The sequence below is a fragment of the Tachysurus fulvidraco genome, chromosome 19 (genome assembly GCF_022655615.1).
Source record: "Tachysurus fulvidraco isolate hzauxx_2018 chromosome 19, HZAU_PFXX_2.0, whole genome shotgun sequence".
NCBI classification, from domain to species: domain Eukaryota; kingdom Metazoa; phylum Chordata; class Actinopteri; order Siluriformes; family Bagridae; genus Tachysurus; species Tachysurus fulvidraco.
Genome location: NC_062536.1, coordinates 17,843,736 through 17,854,272, shown reverse-complemented (window position 1 = coordinate 17,854,272; position 10,537 = coordinate 17,843,736).

Here is a 10,537-nt window from a genome sequence, read left to right as displayed (position 1 = left end):
CACTGTGGAGTGAACGATAAAGACGTTCAGTCATCGACACGGACACGAGTAAAACGTACAGGAGGAAACTTAGACGTTAAAGAGTTAATGGGGTTAAATACATTCACATGCAGTGAAACTCTTCCTTCAGCAGCATGTATCTGGCTTGGCTGGTTTTGTACAACTCTAAAAACATGCTGAAGTCCTTGACTTTACACACACACACACACACACACACACACACACACACACACACACACACACACACATATATCACACACTCACACACACACACACACACACACACACACACACACACACACACACACACACACACCTCTCTCTCTCTCATCCGGTACAAGTGTTATGTCTGATAAGCAAAGTGTGTGCTCTGGCTTAATAAGAGGATCCTAAGTGGAAGCTCCGAGTGGCTTTCTGCCCTCATGCAGTGCTCTGCTTTATGTTCACAACTCCGTCTAAGACCAAAGTCATTACCCATGAGCTGTGATGTGGCCTTTAGTTTAATAAAAACCTGTGCTGGGGTTCTGGGAGATCAGCAGGTCACAATTTGGTGTTCGTGTGCTCACTCGAGCCTGGTCGTCCTGCTCTTGATGGACAGGAGTAGAACGTTCTGCTGTTGTTGGCATTCATCTGCGAAGGATTTGAGATGCTTTTCTGCTCAGTGTGAATGTAAAGAGAGGTTATTCGAGTTAGCGTCGCCTTCCTGCAGAACTGAAGCTCACTGGATGTTTTTTTTTGTTTATTTGTTGTGTTTTGTTTAGTCGCCTGTTACAGTGTTTTTTTAGTCGCCACACACACATACATACATATATACACACACTTACATACACACATATATACACATACACACACATATATATATATACACACACACATACACACATATATATACAGTATACACACACATACACACACATATATACAGTACACACATAAATATACACATATATACACATACACACACATATATACACACACACACATACACACATATATACACACATATAGATACAGTATACACACACATACACACACACATACACACACATATATACTGTACACACACATATATACACACATACACACACATATATACACACACATATACACACAAATATATATATACACACACACACATATATATACACACACACACACACACACACACACACACACACATACACACATATACACACACACACGCACACACACATATATACACACATACACACATATACACACACATATATATATATATATATATATATATATATATATATATATATAAAAATATATATATATATATACACACACACACACACACACACACACACACACACGGTCTCTATAACGTCTATATGGTAGCTCAGCATGATAAAGTGAGCGTCCTTTCCATCGCCTTCATTAATACAAATAAAATAAATAAATAAATCGATCTGGATTTCCTGCTTATTGACGCTCAGACAGGTCAAGTGTTTATAGAGAAGCTTTAGCGTAAGCGTCATGTTGACACAGCGGTGTGTATCCTTACTGTGTAATCTGAAGCATCCATTACGTTAGTGGGGTTATTAAAACACACTAATATGCTGAAGACACTCTGCCTTTTGTTGACTCGCTCTCGTGCGTGAACTCACTGATGTCATGATGTCACTGATGTCATGATGCGGTTTAATCGCTTTTCAAAATAAGGTCACATGATACAGACCAATTCAAGGCCTATGAACCAAGAGTCACTTTCTGGTGCATTCGTGGCTACAGCATGGGACACACAGTGGAGGAACGGCCAATCAGACGGCAGCGTTCGTACAGAGGCGTGGCTAGTGCCTGATAAACGTCTGCTGAAAAGACGACACTGAATTTTGTGTTCTGTTTTATTCATTTGTCAGCTGATCCTGATTTTTTTCACATCATTATTTGTTTGTTTGTTTGTTTGTTTGTTTGTTTGTTAGTTATCCTAAGTTTTGTGTGTGTTTCATACCTGAATGTTAACTTTATTCCTCTGTTTGTCTGCTCGTTAAATCTGATGTCTGTTTGACTTCTTTGTTCAGTCGACTTTTGTCTGTTTCTTTACCTCTTTATTCCTTCATTCGTTTGTCTGCCTGTTTGTTTGTTTATATTTGTTTTACTCTATTTACTTTTTTGACCGACTCACTTTCTAAGCTTATTCCAAATGATCATACTGTTACTTATTTATATATTTATATATGCATTTGTTTGTTTGTTGGTTTATTTTTGTCTGTTCATTTTGTCATTTTAAGCATGTTTGTCTAGATTTCTGGAAGGACATTTCTTTTTTGTTCCTCCTTTATTTTATTTTATTTTATTTATTCATTTATTTTGTTATGACTGAACCCTCATTTTTGCCTGTTATTTTTAGATATTATAATATTTGTATGTTTGTCTGTGTATGTATGTGAGCGTGTGTGTGTATGTGCGAGTGTGTGTGTATGTGCGAGTGTGTGTATGTGTGTGCATATATGTGTGTGTATGTGTGTGCGTATGTGTGTGTGTGTGTATGTATGTGAGTGTGTGTATGTGAGCGTGTGTGTGTATGTGCGAGTGTGTGTGTATGAGCGAGTGTGTGTATGTGTGTGCATATATGTGTGTGTATGTGTGTGCGTATATGTGTGTGTGTATGTGCAAGTGTGTGTGTATGTGCGAGTGTGTGTGTGTATGTGGGTGCGTATTTGTGTGTGTGTGTGTGTATGTATGTGAGTGTGTATGTGAGTGTGTGTGTGTGTATGTGCGAGTGTGTGTGTATGTGGGTGTGTATTTGTGTGTGTGTATGTATGTGAGTGTGTGTATGTATTTGTGTGTGTGTGTATGTGTGTGTGTATGTGGGTGCGTATTTGTGTGTGTGTGTGTATGTGCGAGTGTGTATGTATGTGGGTGTGTATTTGTGTGTGTATGTATGTGAGTGTGTGTATGTGAGTGTATATGTGTGTGCGTATTTGTGTGTGTATGTGTGTGTGTGTGTGTGTGTGTGTGTGTGTGTGTGTGTGTGTGTGTGTGTGTGTGTGTGGTGTGTGTGGTGTGTGTGTGTGTGTGTGTGTGTGTGTGTGTGTGTGTGTGTGTGTGTGTGTGTGTGTGTGTGTGTGGTGTGTGTGTGTGTGTGGTGTGTGTGTGTGTGTGTGTGTGTGTGGTGTGTGTGTGTGTGTGTGATAAAGAGAGAGATCAGAGAGTGTTTTAGCGATAAGCTTCTGTCAAACTCTGACACATCACCCCACTGTTCTGCCCAAGCGAATTAATCTCAGTGTCACATCAAACTCATTTTTAGTCTTGTGCTATAATCTGCTTCTTACTTTCAGCAACAGATCTCTCCATCATCCAGGACATGTTTGTGTTTGTCTGAATCTTTCTCTTTTCAGATGACGACGCTGTACAGACGAGCTGCTTGAATAGTTTTCTGCTCTTCAACTGTTTTATTCCTCTTATGCCACATTTTATACCACAGCATACAAGTAGCAAATCTGATGTTAATCACACTCTACATTCCTAAACCCCGCCTTAACGTTCTGCTTATTTGCATATTCGCCCGTCGACGATCCTGATTGGATAGATCCAGCATTTGATAATTGTCTCATGTTTTCACATCACTGCTTTTCACTACATTCACTGTCTCATGCTTTCACTTCCCGATCGGAAGGTTGTGAGTTCGATTCCTACGTCCACCGGGTTGCCACTGCTGGGCCCCTGAGCAAGGCCCTTAACCCTCAATTGCTCAGTTGTATAAAAATGAGATAGAATGTAAGCCGCTCTGGATAAAGGGCGTCTGCTAAAATGCTGTAAATGTAAATGTAAAAACACCAGCGAGGAAAAAAAGTTCAGGTCTGTCGTTCTGCACTTGATCAGATTCTGTTATCTTTCACATATTTATCTTTTTAAGTTTGTTGTGTTTTTGACCCATCGATATCCGACTTCCTTTAACGTTTCGGTGTATCTCCTCCTCACTAAAGCGCCCATTCTCATGACGTTGTGTTTACGCCCTGGTTTTTCACCTGACATGAGCTTTTCACATGCTGTTCGCTTTTCGTTGCTAAGCAACTAGCCGTAACGTTCTAACACCGCATCGTTTCACAGCGTCTGCGTCCGGCACCGTGATGCGGCGTTAACTCTGTAAAAGCCGTGCTGATGCTGATTGCCATAAATTACACGTTTCGTATTATTTCCTCTCACCAGGGATGATAGTCAGGTTTTAGAGCAACACGAAGCCTGAAATCTGAATATCTTTAACCGTGATGTGTGTAAACTTTTAGACTTAACTGTACATTTACAACAAACAGCTACTGAGACCGGATCTGAAGTAAACACTGGTGTGTTCATTTGTTCCATCTATTTGTAAAGAGCTTGTTCTATACTTCCTCAGCTCGTATCTGTATATATTCCTGCGGTCTATTATACAAGGTGTTTATAAATAATTAATGAATGCATTCAGGTCTGTTCCTGGAAGCATGCGAGTCTTTTCTTTTCTGTTGTGCACCATGGCAACACAACAGGAAGAGAGTGTGGTGGAGAGGAAGTAACATGGATGACAGCTGTAACCGTTATCGAGGTGTGTTCACTCACAGCTTCAGGTCACAGGATCTAAACTTCATGTTGTTTGTTTGTCGTTTTTTTTTTTCCTTTTTTTTGAAGAAGAAGAAGAAGAAAAAGAAGAAGACTCCAGGAAGTAAAGATTCTTCTAAAAAGGAATCTAGGAAGTAAGTGCAGTGTGCTTCGTCCTGTTACTCCTGTGTACTGCGCTTTTTCGCCATCTGTAAACGTTAAGCGTTTAAACGTTAGTACACAGGAGAAACAGGACGTTTCAGAAGAACACTCACTCCCCAGGCTGCCAGGAAGGATTCCAGAGCACAAATAACCACTTTTTATCGCTGTGGTGAGCAGAAAAGCATCTCACAACGTTTAAAGAATGAGGAAGATGAGCTACAACAGAAGAAGACCAGATTGAGATCTACTGCTGGCTCCAGAACAGCAATCTGAGGCTTTTTTTATTTCATATTATTTCACATGGTTCACGCTGTAATCATATATTTTTTACCTTATATAATAAAACGTCTGCGTTGACCTGGAATGCGTGGATAGCCATTATATACAATAAACATTAATTCATTCATTCATTCATTTTCTACCGCTTATCTGAACTTCTCGGGTCACGGGGAGCCTGTGCCTATCTCAGGTGTCATCGGGCATTGAGGCAGGATACAACCTGGATGGAGTGCCAACCCATCACAGGGCACACACACACTCTCATTCACACACACACTCACACACTATGGACAATTTTCCAGAGATGCCAATCAACCTACCATGCATGTCTTTGGACCGGGGGAGGAAACCGGAGTACCCGGAGGAAACCCCCGAGGCACAGGGAGAACATAGAAACTCCACACAAACAAGGCGGAGGTGGGAATCGAACCCCCAACCCTGGAGGTGTGAGGCAAACGTGCTAACCACTAAGTCACCGTGTCCCCCTAATAAACATTATTTTATGTTATTATTATTTCACATTTCATTATATTCCTTCTATCTATCCATCCATTCATCTACTCTAGTGTTTATCCTGTACAGAGTCACGGGGAACCTGGAGTCTGTCCCAGGAGACTCTTGGTTGAGATACCAACACACACACACACACACACACACACACACACACACACACACACACACACACACACACACACACAGATTAACACAATATGGACAATTTAGAGATCATCAACGTTCTACAGTACATGTATTTGGACCAGAGAAGGAAATCAGAGTATGAGGCAGAATTATAGCAGCTGGAATGGAAGTGAGAAGTTCCATTAAGTACAGTGTCAGAGTCAGTGCTGATGTTCGTTAGCTATTTGCCTCTACCTTACTTTGTATCCTAGAACCAACACTATGCAGACAGGAACACTAAACACAGTGTGTGTGTGTGTGTGTGTGTGTGTGTGTGTGTGTGTGTGTGTGTGTGTGTGTGTGTGTGTGTGTGTGTGTGTGTGTGTGTGTGTGTGTGTGTGTGTGCACCTTTATCTCACCGCCTCTCTTTGTCTCTCCAGCTGTCTTGTGTGTGTGTGTGTGTGTGTGTGTGTGTGTGTGTGTGTGTGTGTGTGTGTGTGTGTGTGTGTGTGTGTGTGTGTGTTTTATGTAAAAATTGCTTCCTGTGACAAAAGAAATCACATCAGTCTCTCGATTCCTCGTCAATACGCCCACCTTCAGTCTGGCAGAGAGAGGAACAGTGAGCAAACTGTACCCACACAAACACACACACACACACACACACACACACACACACACACACACACACACACACACACACACACACACACACACACACCATGCAATTGACACCACTATGTGTGTATCCAGTCTGAATGAATTTCGGGCTCTTAAAAAAAGATCACCCTAATACATTTAGACACTTAAAAGTGTGTGTGTGTGTGTGTGTGTGTGTGTGTGTGTGTGTGTGTGTGTGTGTGAGAGAGAGAGAGAGAGAGAGAGAGAGAGAGAGAGAGAGAGAGAGAGAGAGAGAGAGAGAGAGATTTTGCCCTGCAATTGTTTGGCACCAGTCAAGGATGTTCCCTGGAAATGGATGGATGGACGGACGGATGAATGGTTGGACAGATGGATGGACAGACAGATAGATGGACGGATAGATGGATGTTCATTCTTTTGGCAGATTATTTAGCTTTTTTCTATAAAGCTACTGTATGTATAGTGATAAAATTCAGCCTGTATAAAAAACTTGCTATTAGTAAAATATATAAACAACAGGTTTTATAATCAGATATCTGATTCAGTTTGGTTTATGGACCCGCTAGATAAAGCAGAGTGGTAGAGGAACGTTAATGCTTCGATCACACATGATCGGTCTTTTTCTTTTAGCCAGAAAAAATGAAACCCGCTGTAATGATACTCGGAGTAAAGGATCCGAGGTGTAGGTGATATAGTGTTGGGTATAACGTGGTGACGTCCTGTTTCCACTGCTGTGTGTGTAAGGTGTGATGTGAGAAGCTCCGTGGTCAGCGTGGTGTAACTCGTCGACATGGTGATGTCCAAATTGGAAACGTCATCGATACTCAAGCCAGGCTCGTGCAAGGTGATCCGCCAAAACACACACACACTCACGCACACACACACTCACACAATATCAGACGCTCCATACAGCTTCCAGCTTGCTTTCTCATGGAGCTCAGTTCCATTCAGAATGAGAAGATATGAAGATTTTATTATACCAGCTTCTCCACAGGGATCTCTCTTGTGTAATTATGCGATCGAGGCACAGTGGGTTAATTTACATCAGCACTGAGCATGTCATTACCGTGTGACTGAGCCTGTTTTCATGGTCTCATTTCACTAACATACCTCTTACAGCGAGGCTTTTCATCTCATCAGTGAGTCGAGAGAGTGAATAAAACTCTCGGTGGGAGCAGCAGAGTTCGGTACGTTTTTAATACGAGCCTGAACTAGAGGACAAAAGTGCAAATAAAACTTTATTAATGCTTCAAAACAAGTGTATAGTAGTGTTTTAGATTTGTTTGTGTAACCATGTGGGTCTGTTTCTCATTAGGAAAAGTAGAAGTGTGGCCAACACACACACACACACACACACACACACACACACACACACACACGCACACACATATACATACACACACACTCACACACTTAGAAATGCCCACTGGACCAACGGTCTTCTAATTTTAGGAACATTATAAAAATATAGGCGGAAAATTGTGCGCTTGTGAAATGGCCCACCATTACACCCAGAAACAGAGATTGATGGAACGTTATTTTTGATAATAGTTCATGTATTTCCTGTTATCTTCAGCAGTAATGGATGATAAGTAAGGGATAAAGACCATAAATGTTAAATATAAATCTCCTTACAAAAAACATTTTCATATCAATGATGTTGTTATGTAAAAAATAGCTTACTTACTTTTTTTTATTATTTCAATTTATACAACTGAAAAATTGTGGATAAAGGGCCTTGCTCAGGAGCCCAGCAGTGGCAGCTTGAAGGACCTGTGATTCGAACTCATGACCTTCCAATCAGTAGTTTAAAGCTTTAACCACTAGGCCACCACGTACCACATGTCCCTAACATCTATAAGACTAGGAGGGGAGGGCCAGGTGATCAGATCTACAAGACTAAGGGGGTCAGGTGATCAGATCTACAAGACTAAGGGGGTCAGGTGATCAGATCTACAAGACTAAGGGGGTCAGGTGATCAGATCTATAAGACTAAGGGGGTCAGGTGATCAGATCTATAAGACTAAGGGGGTCAGGTGATCAGATCTACAAGACTAAGGGGGTCAGGTGATCAGATCTACAAGACTAAGAGGGGAGGGCCAGGTGATCAGATCTACAAGACTAAGGGGGTCAGGTGATCAGATCTATAAGACTAAGGGGGTCAGGTGATCAGATCTACAAGACTAAGGGGGTCAGGTGATCAGATCTACAAGATTAAAAGGGAAAGGGCAGGTGAACCAAACTTCAAGACTAAGGGGGTAGGGCCAGGTAATCAGATCTATAAAACTATGAGGGTAGAGACAGGGGAATTTCTTTGAGATTATGGGGTAGGGCCAGGTGAACAGATCTACAAGACTAGGGGGTTCGGGCCAGGGGATCAGACCTACAGACTAAGGGGTAGAGCCACAGACTAAGGGGTAGAGCCAAATGAGCAGATCTAGAGACTAAGGGGTTAGGGCCAAATGAAGAGATCTACAAGACTAGGGGGTTAGGGCCAAATGAAGAGATCTACAGACTAAGGGGTTAGGGCCAAATGAACAGATCTACAGACTAAGGGTTAGAGCTACAGTATGTGAACAAATCTGCAAGGCTATAAGGGTAGGGCCAAGTGAACAGATTTACTGTATAAGAGTGAGGGAGTAGATCCAGGTGAACCACTCTGGACAAATTAAGGGGCATGGCCAGTTGAAGAGTTACACAACTTATGGGGAGGAGCAAAATGTCATAAGTGTATGAGTAAAAATTTGTTAGAACTGATGACGTTATTCTCAGTGTTGCATTCACCTACGATTACATTTCGCATATATGGTAGTCCACTGAAAATGAAAGCGAAGCTAAAAAACTGGATGACTTTTGTCTGAAATATTGATCCGTTCCAGTGGTTCCAGCTCAATTACTGTCTTTTCATCACTCCCCTTCTCCTAAAGGTAAGTCACACTCTATCCGCCTTTATGCTTTTCATTAGCAGCCTTTGTGTGTGGTTCTCGGTTCTTACACACACACACACACACACACACACATACACACACTCACTCAAACACATTGAAAGAGAAAAGATAGTGACCTTCACCACTTGTGTTTTTTCCATCATGTACACTAACACTAAGACAACTAGATATGAGAACATAACATATATTTTCTCTGGCATATCAGTGTGTATTCATTAATTATTAAAATAATTATCATAAAAGGGGGGGCACGGTGGCTTAGTGGTTAGCACGTTCGCCTCACACCTCCGCCTTGTGTGTGTGGAGTTTGCATGTTCTCCCAGTGCCTCGGGGGTTTCCTCCGGGTACTCCGGTTTCCTCCCCCGGTCCAAAGACATGCATGGTAGGTTGATTGGCATCTCTGGAAAATTGTCCGTAGTGTGTGAGTGTGTGAGTGAAAGAGAGTGTGTGTGTGCCCTGTGATGGGTTGGCACTCCGTCCAAGGGGGTATCCTGCCTCGATGCCCGATGATGCCTGAGATAGGCACAGGCTCCCCGTGACCCGAGAAGTTTGGATAAGCGGTAGAAAATGAATGAATGAATGAATGAATGAATGAATGAATGAATGAATGAATTATAATAAAAGAACCCTATGCAGCTACCAATCCTAATGTACGTTTTTATTCTCAAACGATACAAACCATAATTCTACATCTTATAACTATTTGTTACATTATATGTGGGCGGAGCCTAGTAGTCTGTTCTTCTTAACCAGATGGGTGGAGCTTAAACAAAACTATATGTATAACAAGTTAGGAAATCTCCTAAACTAACATGTAAAGTCTGAAGTAAGACAAGAAACGTGTTAAATCAGTCTTTTAGCGTGAATGAAAGCTTTCAACACAAAAATCAAGAATCATTTTTGGTAGTTAATGAAAGCATTAGAACAGAAACACACATCTATAGACATTCGGCTAATTTGTTGCCTGTACTTATACATGTGTAAGGACAATAAAATGATATCTAATCTAATCTAATTAAATAAAATGTGTTAAATGTTTTTTGTTGTTGTTTTTTTTTACTAATTCTTAACAAAGGCAATTTTTACATTTACGAATAATTTTGTATGATTCATTTTTGGCATAAACTCAACCACCTCCAGACTTTTACTTTTAGTTCCACTTTAGTTGCTCTATAATAATAATAATAATAATAATAATAATAATAATAATAATAATAATAATAATAATACACTTTAAGGTGAATAAGTGACGCTGAGAGATAAAGGAGTTAAAGAGTTTTAATTTCTCTGCCACCTACACATTTGTCATATTTGTCACTGTTGGGAACTTTTATTGATTTAAATATTTT